This window comes from Zonotrichia albicollis, chromosome 9, assembly GCF_047830755.1.
Source record: "Zonotrichia albicollis isolate bZonAlb1 chromosome 9, bZonAlb1.hap1, whole genome shotgun sequence".
Classification (NCBI taxonomy): domain Eukaryota; kingdom Metazoa; phylum Chordata; class Aves; order Passeriformes; family Passerellidae; genus Zonotrichia; species Zonotrichia albicollis.
The window spans coordinates 22,274,556-22,294,649 of record NC_133827.1 but is presented as its reverse complement, the minus strand read 5'-3'; the positions used below and the strand labels follow the sequence as shown (position 1 = coordinate 22,294,649).

The following is a 20,094-nucleotide window of genomic DNA, read 5'->3' as shown; positions in this document are numbered from 1 at the left end:
GGCTCAGAGCAGCTTGGAATGATGGAGATCATGTTTCCAGATCTCCCCTTGATGCCACCAGGATGCAGCTCTGCACTGGCACTAAAGCAGAGAGTCTGCTTTAGAGGGAAGGAAATTCCAGGGTGAGTTTTCACACTAATTGGTGGGATTTGAGAGGATTCTGTGGATTGTCCTTGAAATGTGTGCTCTGAAATGGCCTCCTTTGGCAGCTTCTCCATTCCCATCCCAAAGTCCCTGAAAGCTGGCCCAGGTGCAAATGCTCCACCTGGCACCACAAATTCACATTTCCCTGGCCTGCAGCATTGTTCCCAGCTCATCCTTCTGCCTCTTTCCTCTCCTGGCTCAGCCTGGATTTTTCCATGCCCACCTGCACTCCCTGTTAGCCCCATTGTCCATCTCTCCTGGGTGGGCTCTCTCAGTTACATCAGAGTCCACCAAGATCTTGCACTGATGTCTAGACCTGAGCAAGAAGCGCATTTCCCATTTCAGGGAAAAATTATGGAGTTTAATTTAAATGTATTTTTTGTCCTGACATGTCCCTGTGAAACCATTAAAAATTGTTTACATATTTTGACTTGATTTTGGCATTTAAAGCAATTGGATTAAAAGAGAAACTTCTAAGTGAAAAGATGTTTTAGAATTAACATCAAAGTGTTCCATGCCCTTAAAATAATGAAACATGATGTTTTGATGTTGTCAAAACACTCGGGTAATTTTTTGTTTAGAAACAAGAACGTGTTGGCATTGACATGCCCAGGTGAGTTGTTCCTTTTGCAGAAAATCAACGTTCTGATGGAAAATCCCGGTGGAGCTCAGGTAAGAGCAGCCAAACCTTGCTCACTTGTGTAATAACATCCCTTTCCCTCCTCAGCCTCAGGGCTTGTGCTCTAAGAGCAGTCCCAGGGGCTGGTAATTAATTGGCGTAGCTAATTCAGGGATGGAGAGGGAATATGACAGCAAAACGGGAATAATCTGCAATGTTTGTGAGGGAGGGAGTAGTCATGAGTTGCTGAAGAACCCAAGTACCTCAGAGGACATCATTGTTCTAATGAAGTGTAATAAAAATAAATGAATGTGGTAAAGATGCTGAACAGTTCAAGAGGAGGCAGAAGGTTCCCCATCTTGGACACGGTGGAGGTAATTTTGCATTTTGTCACGGACTGATGGAAACAGGAGAGAAATGAAACCTTTAAAGAGCAAAGTAGAGGAAAAGGGACATGTGAGATTGCAAGGAACCTCACCCCTGACAGCACACACACGTGTGTGTCAGCTGAGGTCGGTGATCTGGGATTGGGACTGGTTTGGCTGTCTCTGTTTATGAAGGTGCATCTCTGGGGAGCTCCCATGGCTGATCCTTGGCATTCCAGCTTGGAGCATTGGCATTGCAGCTTGGCAGAATCCATAGAGAGATTCTGCCTCAGGAAAATGTTCCTCTGGGTTCTGGGCTGAGCTGGCTGCAGGCTGGGCACAGCCATGAGTGGAGGTGACTCAGGACAGTGTTGGAGGTCCAGCCACGTCACCACGACATGCTCCTCCAATATTTGTGCCAGCTGTGCTCTTTGCTGGCAGCAAACTCATGGTTTCCTTCCCACATCATGGGGGAGAATCTCCAGCACCCCCTCAGCTGGGAGCAGAGCTTTCCTGAAGAGCCCTAGGCAGAAGGACTTGTGGGTGTGAGGGATGAGGAGCTCAGGGTGACCCAGCTCTGCTCACTGGGACAGAACCCCCCTGTGCTGGGCTGATCCCAGGGTAGGCAGCAGGAAAGGGATTGGGATTGTGCCCCTCTGCCCTGCTCAGGTGAGACCCCACCTGCAGAGCTGCCCCAGCCCTGGGATCCAAAGGACCAGAAGGATGTGGAGGTTCTGGAGTGAGTCCATGGGAGGCCATGGAGATGCTCCAAAGGCTGGAGGTTCTCTGCTTGGGAGCCAGGCTGGGAGAGCTGGGGGTGTTCACCTGGAGAAGGGAAGGATCCAGGGAGAGCTCAGAGCCCCTTCCAGTGCCTGAAGGGGCTCCAGGAGAGCTGGAGAGGGACTGGGGACAGGGATGGAGTGACAGGACAAGGGGGAATGGCTTCAGACAGAAAGAAGAGATTTATCTTAGATATACAGAAGAAATTCTTCTCTGGGAGGGTGCTGAGGCCCTGGCACAGGTGCCCAGAGAAGCTGTGGCTGCTCCTGGACCTCTGGAAGCATCCAAGGCCAGGTTGGATGGGGCTTGGAGCAGCCTGGGACAGTGGAAGGTGTCCCTGCCCATTGCAGGGGGTGGAATGAGATGGGTATTAAGGTCCCTCCCAACCCAAACACTTTTGGGATCCTGTGATTAATTCTGTAATTCCGTGATTGATTCCATGAACCCCACCTGTGCTCCCTCTTCCAGAGTGAGATTTCCTCTGCTTTGGAGGGGCCAAGATTTCAAGTCAAGGCCCCAGTTCTTTTTCCTCTGTTTTGCCCACCCAGCAGAATTCCAGGCTGGGGAAATTGTTGGAGCTGTGGTTTTAACATGACAGCAGTGACGAGAGGGCGAATGATGTTTCTGTCAGTGCACTGAAGGCCATTGTGCACTATCGATTTTTGTATTTGTTTGGTTTTTGTTGGTGTTTTTTGTAGCAGAACACTCCATTCAAAGGAGTGTAAAACACTCCATTAAATATTAATGCTTTCCCCCACTTCTTTTCTCTGTGGACACATCTCCTTCTGTTTTCCCAGGTCCCCATCCTGCTGGACAGCTGGAGGATGTTCCCACCAAATGATCAGCAGGTCGAGGATGCTGCATAAAACACTCAGCAGTGCCCCTTTAACGTGGAAGAAACTTGACTTTTATTGCTAGTGCTGAAAGCATCTACAAATGTAGATTTAGCATCAGCCTCCAGGCTTAAGATACAGCTGTTATATTTTCCTTTCTTCCTTTAATTTTTTTTCTCCCCTCTCCTTTGCACTAATGTAATGCTTATTTAGGAACTACAGCCATCTGTGGTTGCTAGGGATGGCACTGTTAAATTTGCTGTTGCTTTCTTTCCCCTGGTTTGATGAGGCTCTCAGTGCACAGAGAATTCCCCAGGACAGCACAGACTTGCTTTGATTGCCTTTTTTATTTATTTTTTTTTATTTTTTGAAACACATCCCAAAGAGATTGTTCACAGGGCTCTGTCTGTGCTGGGAAAAGGTGGTCAGCTGGAGGGCTGAGATCCTGCCTTGTCGTGGGTTAATGAGGTGAGGTTATGAAGAACCAGGCAGCAGAAGAAGTTGATGAAATTAGAGGGGATGGCAAGTAAAAAGGGAGGGAAGGAGGAAGGGCTGGGACCAGAGCCCTTCCTGTTGCTCACAGCAGCCTGTGGTTAATGGTGAGAGGATTCACGTGGGAACTGGGGCACTTGCAGCACTCAAGGGAATATTTTAGTGTTTTTCCAGTGAAATGCTGTGCCTGACAGATGGACAGGGATCTATCTACCCTGAGTGGAGCTGGGCACAGCCCTGCACAGCAGGATGGATGTGAGGTGCTGCCAGCAGGGACTTGGCTCTTTGTGTCAGCAAAGGCAAAGGTGGATTCTGCCTGTTGTGTCCCTGAGCTGCCTTCAAGTGCCTCGTGCTCACCCTTGTGAGGAAAGGTAAATCTTAAAAATTGCTATAAAGAGAAAGGAAAATATCTCTCCTTTGGGACAAAGCCCTGTAGAGAGAGCTGCTCTAGATGTCCTGTGAGTGATTTACCTTTTAATCTCCATCTCTTTGGTTTTGTTCAGTGTTCTTTCTGTTACCTGCTCCTTTAGATTGTCCTCTGTGGGAGCCACAGCTCCTCTTTGCACTCTGGAGCCCCTTCCCTGTGGACTGCCCTTTTCATGGGAAGGTTAATAACAAGTTTATCAGAAAATACTCTTGCATCTTATGTAAAATCAGAGGGGAGGTGCTGCTTTGTGGTCTGTAGGAGCTGGGATGGGTTGTGTTTGACCAGAAATCCTTTGGCTGCATCTCCTTGGGCAGCCAGGCCCATTCCTTGCCCCTGTCCATAATTGTCCTGCAAGGCAGGCTGGCTCCAAGCTCTTTGAAATGAGGTGTACAAAATGGTGATGGTTTTGGGTTTTTTTTCCAGTTCAAAGCCAGGGCAGGGCTTTGCTGCTGCAGCCATGAGGGGGAATTGGTGGAGTTCCAGGTGTCAGGAAAATCAGTTTATCTCTCCAGGCTGCCTGGAGGTCCCTATGTGCCTGAAGTCCCAGACTCACTGGATGCTCCTTAGCTGTCCCTAGGGCTGTTGGTTCTCCACCCTTCAAACCCAGGCATTCCAGAGCCTGGATCATGCTCCAAACCTGGGAATGTCCCAGGGCATGCTGGGCACCCTGAACTGGAGGTGAGGATGGGAACCTGCTCTGCTGAAGGCACAGTGATGAGCCTGGCACCGTGGTCCTGCAGCTGTCAGCATGATGAATGGGTGTTGTATTTTATTTCCTGCTTTATCAAATACTAATTATGTAGATGATAATTCTCAGCATCACGGTTCCTTTTGGCTCATTTGTTTTTCACCCTCCAGAGCAAGAATAGGGGGTTTTTCCATCTCCCTCCCCCCTTCCCATTCTTGAAATTCTGCTTTAATTGCTTCTCTTTGGCTTTTGCTTAAGGTTTGCTGCTCTGAACAGGTCAATGTATTGATCCTGCACTTTGATAAGGTCAGCAGAGATCAGCTGTGACATTTCCAGGAGATTTGCTCCTCCCCTAATGGGCTTAGTCATCAAAGAGTTTTCCAGGGGACAGGGCAGGGGAGAGATTGGATTTCAGCTCTTACACATGTTTATTTGGGCATGTTCTGAGCAGTGGGATCACTTGGCAGACTAAAGGATGTGCTGTGCAGGGTATGAACTCTGCCTCTGGTGCCCACCATGGTCACTAAATGTCACAGAAGCTCTGTGTGTGTGGCTGGGTGAGGTGGCACCAGCTGATCCCAAAGGGCACAGAGCAAGGGGACCCCACAAACCCTGGCTGTGGCAGCCCCAGCCCAGCCCTGCTCTGACCATTCAGAGGAAGGCAAGGAGATAACAAAAAGAACAAGCAAGCAACATCTGCTGGGCCAAATGAGCCTGGGGGAGGAAAATAAATCAACAAATTCCTTCCTGAGCTCTTGGGGAGTGAGGCTGGGCTGCAGCTTCATGGGGAGTGCAAGGAGAGCAGCAGATCACCCAGAATTTCCTGTTCTTGTCGTGGCTGAGGGGACAAGGAAGGGAGCCAGGGTAGGGAGGGATGCCCTGAGCCACCCAGCCCCGCTCCCTGTGCTCCTGTCTCCAGGAGCTGGATGACAGCCTGCCTGTGAAGGAGTTATCTACTCCAGCAGTGTCCAAGCTGGAGGATCCACACCCTGCTGTGTCCCTCCCTGCTGGGAAACAGTGCTGTATTTTGGGATTTATCTGACCTGAGCTTCCAGGCATTGAATCTCATCATCTCCTTGTCAGAATCCTGGGAAGTCCCCTGCCAGCCAGGACATTTCCATGTTGATGCCTGGACATTTTGGGATTATTTTAAAGCAACGCTTTGGCAAACTGAGGAAGCTGAGCTGAGTTCGGACTTTTCCCAGCTCTCAGCTCTGTGTGTGGAATCCTTTTGAATGCTCTCCAAGGCCTCCCCTCCCTGTGTGGACACCCCACATCTCCTGGCAAGGCTCTAAAAGCTGCCCAGAGCTGTGCTGTGCTCTGCACAAGGACTCTCACAGCCTCTAAAATGCTGGAGGGGGTTGTTTTGTCATATAAAGTCATGCAAATGTGGGTGAAATAGAGGGAAATGGAGGGTAAGAGAAGAAGGAAATGCAAATGTCCAGTGAAAGCCTGGTGCCCGTCCCTGCTTGGATGAATATTCACTTACTCCAGGGACAGCATCTTTGGTCCTGCTGCAGTTGGTGCTTTCTGAGGTAATCTCTCACGTTGGAATAAGCTGTCATTTGCATTCCTGGTTTCCAGAGGTGTTATCTTGCACTGCCTTGCATCAGACTACATTTTTGCAGGGTGATGTACCTCAGCAGTGAGGAGGGGGTGAGCAGCCTGTGGCCAAGTGACTGAGTCTGGCTGAGCAAAACCAAACAAAAGCAAACACCCCCTGTGCTGTCACCCTCTCCAGCCACCAAAGTGGGGATGTTTATCCTCCTGAATCCCTGTCTAGCCACACAGATCAAGGGGCCCTCGATTGGGGTAGATCTTGCTGACACTTGATAGGAAAAGGTGAGAAAAATGTATTTAGTGGGTCTGCAAGGGGCCATGAGTGCTGCCCTTGTAGGTGGGCTCATTTAACCCACACTGTGACCTGCCCTGTTCTCATGGTTACTTACTTGTGACCTCCCCTTCTGCTGTCTATAAACATTCCCAGAGAAGAGAATCACTCCAGCAAATGGTGGATAAAATGCTGAATGATGTGGACAGAGAGCAGAGCACTGGAATTGATCTAAACTGCCTGCATGTCCCTCCAGATTCTGAAGCAAAAGCTTTTTTCTGAGTATTTTCAGGCTATGTAGTGAGGCCATAAAGATTTCAGGGTGTCCCAGGCAATGACAGAGTGATTCAATCAGGCTCCCTTATCAGATTCTCTCTGTCCTGCTTGTCTTCCCTTTTCTCTTCTCCATCTCTTCTCTGTGGAGAATGCTGGATTGGAATTGCTCAGATGGGCAGCTCAGCCTTTAGCAGAGTAAGCAGATTCAAGACTACAAGGTAACTAAAAAATTCAGCTGTTTAATGAAACCTGTGGCCCCCAGCTCCTTCCCTGTGCAGCCCTGCACAGCCCAGGACAGTTGCTATATTTTTATTTCCTATTTTGTGCACTCAGGATTCTTCTTCCTGGAGGATTTCCAAGGTGTCAGCCCCTGAGATGCTCCTGGCCCTGCTCTTGGAAGCACAAGGGAGACAATACATGTGCCAATCCAGGCCCACAGAGGGAGGCCGAGGGTAAGTCATTCATTACAGTCACTTTAACTGGGTTTTTCCCACCTGGGCCTGAATTACCTCGAGGAACAGAAGAGTGTTTTGCTATTCTGGCTGTGGTCCCATCCTTCTCCCTGCAAATCCTGAGTAACCTAGCAGAGGTGGAGCAGAAAGGAGCAGATCCCCTGCAGATGGATTGGGCCCTGTGCCACACTCAGGTTAATATTTTCAAACACTGTTTCCAAGCAAGAAGTGATGCCTTCAGACATATTTAAGTAATTTCAAAGACTGGTGATGAGTTCCTTAGGCCTTGGAGTGGATGGAGAAGGACAGTGGGGTCCTCAGAGGTGGATTTGAGATGCAGGGTTGTTTCTGTTTCTGTCCTGGGGCATTCACAGGTCTCCCAGCACTCAGAGGTTCAGTCACGTTGGTGTCACCCTCTGTGTGGCTGTGAGGGCTCCTCGAGGACCTGCCCTGTGCCCCTGGATGCTGTGGCATGGCATGAGCTGGTTGGAGGTGGTCTTGCTGAGAGCAAAGTGCAGGATGGGCTTTGGAAAGCCTTGGAAACCAGTTCAGGATGGGCTTTGGAAAGCTTTGGGACGCTGGTTTGGGGCTGGGAGTCAGCAGGGCTGCTCACATCCCCCTGCCAAAAACCATCTGCAGGCAGCTGGGATCTGCCTCTTTTCCCTTCCTTTTCTCCCACCCTGCTGCTCCTGTTGAGCTCCTGCGCTGCACAAAGCCTCTCTGGGTTTGTGTCCTTCAAACCCTTCCTGTTAAACACTTAGTCATCACTTAGCTAAACTACCATATACAAATATAGCTCTTTTGATCTTCCTACGTAAATCAATACCTGCTGTCCTTTCATCTTCGTAGGGCCTTTCTCTGAGCTCTCTCCAATTTACTGGCTTTAAAATGGAGTCATCTCCCCAGCCTGATTCTCCCCAGTTTTCACATTTTCTGAAGCCCCCACACCTGCAGGAAATCCTGGTGGCTCCCTGCCACCTTCACTGCCTGCAAGTGGTAAAAGTGCTTTGCACAGAGCATCTCTTGCCCCCTTGGATTGCTGTGGATCTTCCTCAGCTTGCTCTGGAAGTGAAGAAGCCCAAGGAACTGGGAAAAGCATAGTCTCAGCTCTGTGTGCCATTCTGGGCTGAAGGACACTTGTCCCACTTGGGTTATGGGCAGGAATTCCTGCAGTCATCGGGGGCTGCAGAGATGAGCCCAATGTTGTCTGTAAGAATACAGCAAACGCCCAGAGAAGCTGTGGCTGCCCCACTTCCCTCCGGAAGTGTCCAAGGCTGGGTTGGACAGGGCTTGGAGTACCTGGGATAATGGAAGGTGTCCCTGGCCATGGCAGGGGGTGGCACTGGATGGACTTTAAGATCCCTTCCAGGCCAAACCATCCTGGGATTCTGTGAACAATGGGATGTAGGGACAAAGAAGCCCAGGATGAAGGAAGGGAAATGAGCTGCAAGCAGCTATTTATCCCTTCAGAGTGGGGGATGTGGGCATCCATTCCTGAGCTAGCCCTGCCTGGCTGCCCCTGGGGCTGATGGAAGGCTCCAGCCAGGCTTCAGAGGAATCCAGACCTGGGACACGGATCCAAGGCACCCGTGGGGCAGTGGCACTGTCGTTCCTGTGGCAGGGATGGATTGGCTCCCCCAGCTGCCTGGCTGGGGCTGTGGGAGCAGCAGGAGTGTCCTGCTGAGATGGGAAGGGAGGTGATCCCGGGCTGATTTAGTGCAGGTGTCACAGCCCTGAGCCCGGCTCACACTTCATCCCAAGTGCTTGGGCTGTTGGTTATGTTGCAGTTGGTAAATAAAACTGTCAGGGAAATGGGCTGGAGCATGTGATCGTGGCTTTAGGGCAAGAATTAAGTCTCTCTGTGGATTTGAAGAGGCCATTGTGCAATTCCTTCCCCTCTCCTTACCTCCAGATATGCTGGGACCATTCCACCTCTGGACTGGGAACGCTGGGAAAGCCATTAAAGCCATTACAGTAAAAAGCCTTCTCCCTCCCCCCTTCAAATGAAAGGTTTATAATAGCAATAAACCCTTGATTTTAGCATCTCGTTATGGGTCAAATAAAAGCTGGTCAGGAGCAGGAGACAGAATCTCATGCCTCTGCTCGTCCCCTCTGGATAAATGTAGTAGTGCTGCCACGGGCCATATAGCTTAATTAGCCACTCTTCTCTCCTGTTCCTCAGGAAAAATACTTTGCAAAGCCTAGGCAGGCTGTCCGTGTCATATTTCCCATGTTCCTAGAGGTGTTAATGAATTCATTAATCACTTAATGGCAAGGAGGGTCTTTAGGGACCAGCATTGCAATTTACTGCTCCCAGGAGGAAGAGGCTCTGTCACTGATCTAAAGTTTCAGCTCCACTAATTTGTGCCAGCAGAGTCACCGAGCTCCTTTCTGCAGTCCTTGGAGTCTACATGGATCTCCCAGTGGGGGCATGGCAGTGACAGGGATGGGAATTTGCTGGATGGGGTCTTGTGCTGAATGATGTCCTGGCTCTGGAGCATCCAGAGGATGAGCAGGGCAAAGGAAACCTCTCCCCACCCTCGCGCTTGTGCTGATTTCTTATTTTTTTCTTTCTTTTCCACTGAGACAGGCTTCCTGAAAAACCACTGGAAAGGCTCCTCTGTGCAATAGGCCTGGAAGTGCATCCCGAGCCCCAGAGGCTTCTGCTGACTTACAGGAAATCCAGACTCTGGCAGCATGGCTGTGTAATGTGGCCTGGGACTGCGAAACGAGTCTGTGAATCTTTTCTAACTGAAGAGCGTCAGGGGGATGTATTTTGACTGAAGCTGTCAGTTGAGATGTGAATTTGAGTGTTTGCATTTCTGTGCCGCAGAAAATGTTGATTATTTCAGTCTCTCGCCCTTGCTGCAGGAGAGCGGCGGATGCCAAAGTTCCCAACAAAACGGCTCTTTTGGCTTCCTTCTGATCACACAGCAGAGCAGGGAGGGGAGGAGGTGAACAGAGCCCTCCTCTCTGCTAATTCCCTTCCACCAGCCTGTCATCACTTTGCAATTGCACCTTTTGGAAGGATTTTTTTCCCTCCCTGCTTTTCTGTTCTCCCGTTTAACTTCTGCTCTGATTTCTCTTTCCATCTTTCCTCTCAGTCTGTTGCCTTCCCAGACTGAGGGCCAAGGGGAGCAGTGGAAGTGTGTAAGACAAGGGGTAGCAGGGCCATGCGTGGGGCTGTCCATGTGCAGGCATTTTCTCCCCGTCCCTGATTCCTCCTGGGATTCATTCCCTGCAGTGGGGCTCTTTGTTCAATAGCTGTTGTGAGGATGTGGGAGATGAAAGGCGGGACAGAAGCCACGTGTTGGCCTGGGAGAGGAGAAAGGAGGAAGAGAAAGCAGGAATACAAACCCACTTCATCAGAGCAAACACAAAGGGAGGCAATTTCAATAAATGCCAGATGGTCCAAGTGAACCAGAGCCATGGAGAGCCCTCCATGTCCAACTGTTTGCTTTGGCAGGCAGCCTTCAGCTTTCAAATGAGAGCCTCCCAGGCACCCTCTTCTTTTCCCTGGCTTTCCTCAACCCCTTTGCTCATCCTCTGGACCCCTCCTCCTCGTGCCTTTGATGTCTCTCCTGGTCTCCCATCTCCTGCTGCTGCCCATGGCTCAGGCTGCCCCTCAGATGCTGATGTGTGGTGCAGCAAAGGTGTTCTCTGTGTGCCTGGGGATGCAGCCTCATTCCAGCACCACCAGCTGTCCCTGTCCATCCCAGCAGGCCTCTGGAATGTGGGAGCTGGACACATGGCCAGGCAGAGAGCATGCATCCTGCTGGGATAGTGGGAGGGCACCTGCACAGACCTCTCCCAACACAACCCTTGGGGTGCCCGAGTTCTGGGGCTGAATGAAGGAACACTGGGGATCTTGTGGGTCTTTTCCAACCTTAATGATTCCATGAGCATGAACTTCTTCATTCTCTTCTCGGGAGCCTGGGTTGTTTTGTTTTGGCCAGAATTCCTGCAGAGGAGGAGGGATTTGGGGTGGTTCAACTTGAGCATCACCACCTGAGATGTTGCTCCAGACACTGCAACACCCCAGGAGGGCCCTGGAAACACCACAGGAGGAGAAATCCAGCTACCAAGGGGCTCTTTTGTTCTTGCTCTACGTTCAAAACATTTATTATTCCAAACTGCCTTCTGCAAAATCTATGACAATTGTGAGTGGTGTTTGTCATGTCATCTCCACAGCTCCTAACAGGAATGCCATCATTATTCCAGTCATTAGCAAAATGTCCCAAAAGGGGCTGCTTTTGTGCTCTCCAACCTCTCATGCTCCATCTTTCCTACAGGGGATATTGTTTGGTTGAACTGAGGAGAGAAGGGGGGATGGAGATACCAGGGAGAGGAATTTCCCTCATTTCATGGGTGGGATGTAGGAGGGGAATTGTACTCCCCCAAAAATCCTGCTTTACCTCAATGCCCTGTGTTCAGCTTTCCTAAGGAAAATGTTGAACTTTGTATTTCAAATCCCACATCCATTTCTCTGAAAATCTCACCAAAGTCTTGAGAGACTTTATTAAGACAGATTTTTACTCAAGCTGAGTACTAGATTTCCTTCAAACCCAAATGATTATTTTCCTCTTTTTAAGAAAAATAAATAAGAGGAAAATATTTCTTTATTTTCTTTTTTTCCTCCTGTTTTTGGAAACCTTGGGGAATCAGAACTCTCTAGCTCCCTAGGAGATTCCAGAGGGAAGGACTTACTGTCTTGTAATATAAAAGAACGTACACAAACCACAAAAAAAGGTTTGTTTGAGTTTTTTCCCCAAAATATTGGGGTTTTGCAGAACAGTGCAAAAATTGTCCCATTCTCCCAAGGTCTGGCTTCTCAGTGTTTAAAACCAAGTTACAGCTTTGCAGAACAGCCACAGTTCTTGTTACTTTTAACTACAGATTCACATTGATTGTCCTTGTTTTTTATAGGAAGCTGGGGAAAAATTATTTATGGGCATATTTTCCTCCTTTCTAAATGCAAGTTATTAATTCAAGTGAAGAAGTGTAATTGTTTCCTGATATTAGATATTTTTAGGTGTGCTCACATCTGAATGCTAGCAAGGAGGCCTTTTTCCATTACCCTTTGGAAAGAAAAACAAATTTCAATGGGATTGTATTTGTTGAATACTGATTAAAGGAACTGAACAGAATTTCAAGTTTCCATGGGAAATAAGGTATCAAGTGTGACTTGGTGAGTGAAACTATTGCCTGAGACTTAGGAGTTTATTATCAGATTAAATCATAGCTATGATAAAAGACAACTTGTAATGCAGATGATGGAATAATGATCTTTATCAGGAAAAAGGAATTTTTTGTTTTCTCCCAAACTTGGAATATAGCAGGAGTAGTAACAGACTACAGAATAAATTACCTAAATCAGCTACAAAAAGAAAAATCATCTGTGTATATCCAATTACCCCAAAATGTTAGATTTAAAATTATTAAGGGTTGACCTTTTTTGAGCAGAAAAGAAAAGGTGATTTCAGTGGAAGTCACATTGTCCCTGGAGCTGATGCTGCAGACACAAAATCAGGTTGCTTTGGGTGATCCCACAGGCCAGATCCACAAATTCTTGGTCCAGCCCTTCAAGTTCTTCAGGTTTATGATGTTTTTGGGAGCTGTGGTTGCCACCCAGCAGACTTGTCCTGCCCTGGGCCACCTTCCCTTGTTGTGACCTAACCTGGTTCTGGCACCTCCCAGCTGGATTTGGGCTCCCTGGGTGCCTTTAACTCCCACAGCCCAATCCCACAGCCATCAGTGATCTCCTGGTGGCTGAAACTCTCATCAGGGTGGTGACAGTGATGGGAGTGGGGAAAAGAGGGAAGCTGTGAGTGATATCTGCAGTGGATCCATATGGAGGATTGGTTAGAGGCAAGGCAGCAAACTTCAGTGATGCACTCCAGCCTCCAGAAAGCTCAAATTGATCACTGGTGCAAAAAGGCCAGCTCCTGAATTCAATAAATCCTTTTATAAATTATCAGATTTATCTTGGACTGGGGCAGGGTGAACCTGTGTCCCTGTCTGGACAACAGGCTGCTCCCAAGGCCACTGGCACTGCCTCCTGAGAGAAAATATAATGAAAGGCTTGTGGGTTGAGATGAGGACAAGGAGAGATCACCCGCTGCCATCATGGGCAAACCAGGCTCAAGCTGGGGGCATTAATTGAATTTATTGCCCTTCAAATCAACCCCCAGAGCTCAAAAGGAGACAGGACTACTGGGGATTTTTGTCTGTGTGTGGACACCCTCCACTGCTGTCCTGAATGGTCCCTGGCAGGAAAACCTGAGCAGAGCTATTGAAGGAGGTTGGACTTGGTGACTCCAGTGTCCTGTGCCCACCCAGGACAGGGGCACTGCTAAGGAACGATGCTGAGCTCAACAGGACAGAGATGGGACAGGGATAGGGATTGAGCCTGGGAGCTGCTGCTGCTCTTGTTTATGCTGAGTCTCTCCATGGGGGTTGTTCTCCAGTTTGTCTCAGCACGATGAGAGGCCTTTAAGTGAGAAGCTGTGGTTTACAGAGTCAACAGATTTAAGCAGGCTACGAATATTAATTATTAATTACTGTTGGAGAGTGCTATCCATTAGATTGGTGGAGTAGTTAACAGCTCTGCCTGGTGCTCCCTGCAGACACGCTCTCGCTGTCAGATTTCTCCCCCCGACCAAGACCCCTGAGCTAGAATTAGGCCAGAAACTATTTTCCAGTCGAGTGGCTTTTAATGGGCTCTCCAGACGTGTTCTGTGCATCCTGTGAGTGACTGGGATCTGTGGAGAGCAGAGTCACTGGGATTGATTCATTCCTTAAGCTGTGTTAGGGGTTTAACCAAGTGGGGCTTGGGGCTGCTGGAGGCTGGGGCTGTTCTCCAGGAGCACCCATTAATTACCCACAGCCCAGGGCAAGGGTCTGCTCTGGAGAAGCCCATTTGCAGGACTCCTGAAGGGAGCTGTTTTCCTGATGAGAAGCACGGTGCTGGTCTTCTCTGGGTCATCTCTTGTAGAAAAAAGTGTCTCCCCAAGGGCTCAGAATGTTCCTGAGACCCCTCAGCTGTGGCAGAATGAACCAAGTTGTGTGTGGTGATGATCATGAAGGTTTGGAGATGGTGCCACCTCCCAGCTCTCTGCAGATTTTCAGAAAGTGTTTAAATGTCACCTACAGCTTTTAAAGTCATTGAGGTACTGCTTTACTGCTTCTTTCCTGGGATGTGACACAGCAGCACATCCTCCTTTGGGGACACCTTCTTGTCATCTGAAGCTCCCTTCACCTGAAGGGACTTGCCATGGGAGAGGAGTGCCACAGGGGAAGGACTTTGGGGTGACATTGGAAACTCTTTGGGTGGCTTTAAGTGTATGGCTGAGGCTGGGCTGGTGCTGTCTTAGAGGAAGAGTGGAAAAGACACTCCAAAATTACAAATAAGACCACAGAAACCTTTGAGTCTTCTCTGGTGGCCTCACCACATTCTACAGAGCTGTGTGAGGAGCTCGGACCTGCTTCCCAATTCTCCCTCCCTTCCTTCCTTCCTTCCTTTCTTCCTTCCTTTCCACATTACTCAGGCTACGGGGCTGAGGCTGAGCTCTGTGTGTGGGAGCCAACCAAAGGATGAGCCATGAGCCTCCAGCTCTTGAACTGCCTGGCTTCCTCCACCTCCTGGGACAGAGATTTGGGATAAAGCACAATCCTTAAGGGAATCACTCAGGCAGCAACAAAAAGGGCAGCTCAGAGGAGGCTCCCCCAGCCAGAGGCAGGAATATTGTGATCCGTGAGGAGCTGACTTGTTTCCAAACACCTTGCACGCTTTGTTCGTGCTCTGTATTAAATAGCCGGCAGAATTTAATTCCTCTGGGAAAAAACCCCAAACAAAACAGGCTCTCCTCCCCCCGGGCTGTAATTGGGCTGTGACAAACGTCTCCCGAGCTGGCAAAGGGGGGGTGCTCGGAATCCTGACGTTCCCTCCGTCTCGGCAGACAGTTTGGCAGGGAGAGTCACAGCTGGGTGATTCCAGCTCCCCCAAGCCGGGGCTTTTTGAGGGAAAACGCTGACAGATCCGCAGGAGCAGCGAGCAGGACTCTCATAATTTATTTTTAATGCCGCGCTGTCTTTAACCGTGCAATTTCCTCCAGGGTGTTTGCTTTGAGATTGCGGGATAATTACATCGCAGAAACCAGGCTAATTACAGTTAACAGCCTGAAAAAAGTGAGGCCCCCCCATTTCCCACCCCCTCCCAGCTTTTCCCACCACCATCGCTCCCCGCCGCCGGGAATGATGCTCCGCTTTGAGCATCACTGGGAGGGATGCTCGCTCGCTTCCCGGCCCGGGCCCGCGGATCGGCGCTGGGTGGGACCGTGCAGCCCCTGCCAGGACCGCGATGGGGAGAGCTCGATAGCGGGGAGGTCAGCCGGGCTGCGGGAGGGACGAGGAGGCGGCTCTGGAGAGGGTTGGTCAGTGTGTCAGTGCCCTCTGTTGGGGCCAGCCCGCTCAGCAAAGGGCTCTGCTGGCAGGGATGCGAGTGGAAGAAATGCTGAATTTTCCAAGCCTCAGCAAGCTGGACCTAAATCCAGGACTGTGCAGTGCAGCCAGTTGTTACCTGTGTGTTTTCTGCATCCATCCATCCATCCATCCCCTAAATCCAGCACTGTGCAGTGCAGCCAGTTGTCACCTGTGTGTTTTCTCCCTCTTCATCCACCCCCATTATCACCTTCAATTACTCAGTGACAGGCCAGGCATGAAGGGAGTGTTGGCATTCCCTTGGGCTGGGAGTGAGGTGGGGATCCTCTGGCCAGGCCTTCCCTTTGAACGATCCTTTCCCCTGCTGCCTTTTATTTTGTGTTTAACACAGGTATTTGTGGGGTGGAGGTGTAAGTGTGCTAAACTATAGCTTTTGCAGGGTAGTTAGTGCCTTTATTTTAGCCCAAATGCTGGGTAAAAAAGCGCCTCCAAAACTCTAGCCCAAACCTGACAAATGTGTGGGCTTGGGTTCTGGTGAGACAGGAGCAGTGCCTGCTCTGAGAGGTGTCCTTGTTTCTGTCTCTATCAGGGGGCTAATAGAAGCTCCTCATGTTTCCTCCAGGCCTTCCTGCTGTGATTTATGGGTTCAGGCTGGGCCCAGGAGCCCCCTGGGCTGTCACAGACACAGAGGGGCGGGAGGGATGCTGATTTTAATGGAGGCAGCACAGTCAGAGCTCCCAGGGCAGTAGGGACGTGCTGTCCCCAGCAGCCCAAGGGTGCCTGGCTCTGCTCCAGGTCCTCAGGGTGGTCCTGCAGGGCCTGGCTCTCCTTGCAGAGCTGAGCATCCCAGCCCATGCTCTGTCAGAAATCACTCTGAGAGTTTAAAAGGCTCATCCTGCCTTGACCACCAGCTTGCTGGATCACACCATGGTGGCCAATTCCTTAGGGAATGACAGCAAAGAGCTCGGGAGCAGCGCAGCCCCCTCTTGCCACCCTCAGCTGCTCCCACGTTTGCTCCCCGGGTTTTCACACGATCTGGCCCTGAAATCTGGCAGTCTTAAAAAAGAATTCATTTTGTCTTCTGGGATTCCCCATCAGGGATTAATTTAATGATTTCTTTTTCTTTCCCATTGTTTGTTTTTAATGATTAAGGTGATAGCTATAAATTGTTAACAAGTTCTGGTAGAAATGCGATCCCTGGGAACTTCTTTTGCACTGAATAAAATAACGGGGAGATTGATTTAGCAAAGCCGGTTGGGTTGCTGTGTCTTCAAAGATTATCTTGGTTCTGCATGAAAGGCCAGATTTCTGAGCAGTATTTCGGCCTAACTAAAGTCAGGTGCTTAAGCACCTTCAAAATAAGAGAAGCCTCTGTCTGTGGGGAGCGATAATATTGTGTGCTAAACCAGCCAGTGTATTAGAACTTCCTTTTTTTGGCTGGGTGATTTTTTTCAGGTGAATCCTTTCCTCTGGCAAAGAGCTGAGCTGGCACTGAGGGATTATTTGATGGAAAAAGCCTTTTCTCTGCTGGGAACAGCCCATTTCCCTGGAGGCCACTGGGGCTGGCGAGGGCTGATGCTGGTGACATCTCCATGGGGTGCTTGGTCTGAGGGCTGTGCTTTGCACAGAGCAGAACCTGCAGGGTTACCTTGGCTCTTTTTTCTTTGCTTTCCTTGTGCTGAGTGTTTGCTGAGCTCCAAAGCATTTACTCCTGGCAATTATTCTGATGAGACGGGGGTTATTTGAAAACTGCGAACGGAGGTTTCTGGAGAGATGTCTTCAAAGGCTGATCTCCTTTCAATGGAGGTTGTAATTGTTTAATGATTTTCTATATGGTTTTCCGTGTGGGCTGCTGCAGGACAGGCAGGGCTGGTTTGTCAGCAGAGAACATCTGCTCGTGCTTCACCCTCCCTTCCCCTGGAAGGCTGGTCAGCTGCCTCCTGAGCAATACTGGAGATTTCTGATTTATATTTCCCTTGGCTTTCCTGCTCTGTCTCAGACCCAAGCCTCAAACTTGTCATGGTATTTTTTCCAATTAAATCAGCTGTCTTTCCCACACACCTTCGCTCTGGCATCCTTGGGCTGCATGATGCTGCTTTAACAACCAGAACTGGTCCTGCCCTCTTCTGCTGCAGCTGATGAAATATCTTGTCCCTCTCCAAAGCTGAAAAACCATTCCTCTTGCATTGTCTATCCCCCAATTCCTTGGACAGCCAGAAACCTTATTCTAGTTTCCCACCTAAATTTATTAATGAGTGAGTGGTGACCTTTTGCTGATGTTCTTTCACCTTGAGCAGCACTTTCTCTTCCTTCATGTTAAACCTCCTGGTACATGGAAAGAGAACAATTTTATCACCTCTTCCCCTTCATTTTCTTACACTAACAAGTCAGGTTTTCCCAGCAGCTGCCTCTTGCAAAAGGCCACCTTTAGTCTGATGAGCCTTGGAGGCAGCTCCAGGCTGAGCTCACCAGCCCTGACCCCAGTTTTGGGACAAAATGCCACGCAGTGTCACCAGACAGGGTACAGCAGCTCCTTGCCCACCCAAGGCAGGTGTTTAATGGGGCTTCTTGCAGCACCACTGTGTTTGAGGAATGGGATTTTAAAAGGCTTGATCCCAGTTGAAATTCCCATTGATTGCTGAGGTGTGTGTCCTGGACTTAATAAATCTTGTGGCTCGGTGCCAGGAGTGGTGAACTCCTCTTGACAGGATAAATCCCGTGCCAAGGGCATTGATGTGTGTGATGGAGAGCCGAGGGCAGCAGGAGTTCAGAGGAGGTGGAGCAAGTGTGCTACCAGGGACGGGGCCCTCTTTGCTTTTCTCAGGGAATAAAGAGCACACCAAAATTGCTATTTTTTTAAAAAAAGAGAGAACAAGGCAAAATTGTCCTCTTAGCTCCTCGGAACAATCCTGAGAAGGCAGAGGGATTTGGAACACAGCTGGCATTGTGGTCTGAGTCATTTCACAGAGGTGGGGAGGCAGGGAGTGGGTGATCCTGAGCAGCACAGGAGGATTCTGAGCAGCCTGATCACTGCAAGGTGTGCCTGCTCATGCCAGGGGCCTTGGGCTAGATGGCCTTTAAAGGTCACTTTAACCCAAACCATTCCACGATTCTGTGCTCCTTCCTTGCGGCCACAACACGCAGTGCTGGGAACTGCGCTCGAGTCCTGGGGCTGGCTGGAGATCAAGCAGAGATCCTGTCTGCTGGAAACACAATCCTCCTGCTTCCTAAGCCGAGCCCCGTAACATAAAGCAGATGTAAAGGGCTAGCAGGGATCAGGAAATCTTTTGTGTGAGAGGTGGACGCAACGCTGCGTGCCGGAGCAACCTGTGAGAAGGGAAATCGGGATATCCCTGGGGCAGGAGAGAGCTGGCTCGGCGGGGAAAGGGCCGCCACGCCTGCTGGAAAGCCTGACCTGGCTTTCTGGAGCTGTTCTGGGTTGCACAGTGTCTGCAGCCCGTCCTAGCCATGTGCACGGTCGGAGGGATGCTGTGGGATGCTGAGCGTGGCGTTCCCATCCCCAGCTCAGCGCTGTGGAGGTCCCTGCTGCCTGCATCCCTCCCGCGGCGCCGAGCTGCGAGTCGCTAAACAAAGCCAGGGAAAATCAAGCGCAAGCTGTGCAATTTGCAGATGATCTGTGTACCTGCTAGCTCCGAACAGATGTTTTCCTTCGCGTGACCATTTGTGAGCTGCTTCCCTGTCACAGGCTGCGGTAGCAGCGGTGCTCGGCAGTGAGTGATATCTTACACCTGCACGGAGCAGCGTTCCTGCCATAAACCTGCTTTGCAATTCCAGAAATCTCCCATTACAGAGTTTTATACCCAGCGCAAGCAACGGCGAAAATAAGGCTGTTTAGTATTTTTGACAGAGGCTTTAGGAAGAAGCGCTGGAAGATAAGAACTGCGGGAGCTGGATGGGATCTGCGTAACTCGGTCTCCTCTCCGAGGAGAGGAGTTTGCTTTTCCCAAGCAAAGGGAAGCGCAGCAGAAGGCAAAAACCTGCCTCGTGTTGGAGCTGCTCATCATCTCCTCTAGCTGGAGGTGGCCCGCAATATTAATATCCCTTTCACAGAGATGTTGGTATTTAGCTGGCGTAACTCCGGCTATTCTCGTTATCCACGCACATTCCCGCTTCCTCTCTGAAATGTCACGGATTCTTGGCCACCACAACTTCCCGTGGAAGTCAGCTCCAGGCTTTAACTCTGCCTTGAGCAAAGCCCGGGTTTCCTGCTGCAGGGCTGTGCCCGGGGGTGTCAGCAGCACAGGATTGCTGTCATTGTAAGGGGCATTCTGAGCGGCACAGCTTAACTAGGGCAGGCTTGGCTTGAGCTTGGCTTTTCCAAGAGGGCTCTAAGGGATAAAAGGACAGCAATTCCTCATGTCCCAGGCAGGTTGGCAGGTGGATAGGAATGTGATATCCTCCTCTGGGTTCTCACAAGGGGAAGGAGAGTCTGTCTGGGAGAGGCTGTTGGATTTTCCTGGCTCCTTCCAAGCTCAGCCAGTGGATCTTCAGAGAGGTGTTTGGAATAAATGTGCAGCAAAAAGCAAAAGCAGCCAGGAAGAGCCTAATGCTGAAGAGAGGAATTCTGCAGGGTGTTTTTTTCCTGGGATGTGCACTCTCCAAAGCAAGCAAAGTCTTTAGGAAGCTCTGGGATGGAGGGATGGGTGCCCCTTTGTGATGGGAGGAGGATTCTCTTCCCAGGACCAGCGCTTGCCTGGCTGCAGTGTGGCCACAAACCCAGGAACGCC

General features: G+C 50.0%; 1 long non-coding RNA gene across 6 annotated transcripts in view; it reads left to right on the top strand.

The window, feature by feature from the left end:
• LOC113459588 (uncharacterized) overlaps window positions 1-20,094 on the top strand; it is a 79,056-nt gene that overhangs the window by 6,906 nt on the left and 52,056 nt on the right. The window contains exons 2-7 of one of the 6 annotated variants that reach the window (XR_012581596.1): window positions 2-122; window positions 778-816; window positions 2,706-3,604; window positions 6,604-6,673; window positions 6,789-6,907; window positions 9,498-15,291. This is a non-coding gene — a long non-coding RNA (uncharacterized LOC113459588). Of the gene's footprint in view, window position 1; window positions 123-777; window positions 817-2,705; window positions 3,605-6,603; window positions 6,908-9,497; window positions 15,292-20,094 lie in introns of all 6 variants that reach the window. The other 5 variants (XR_012581597.1, XR_012581599.1, XR_012581598.1 and 2 more) reach the window with 5 other exon arrangements.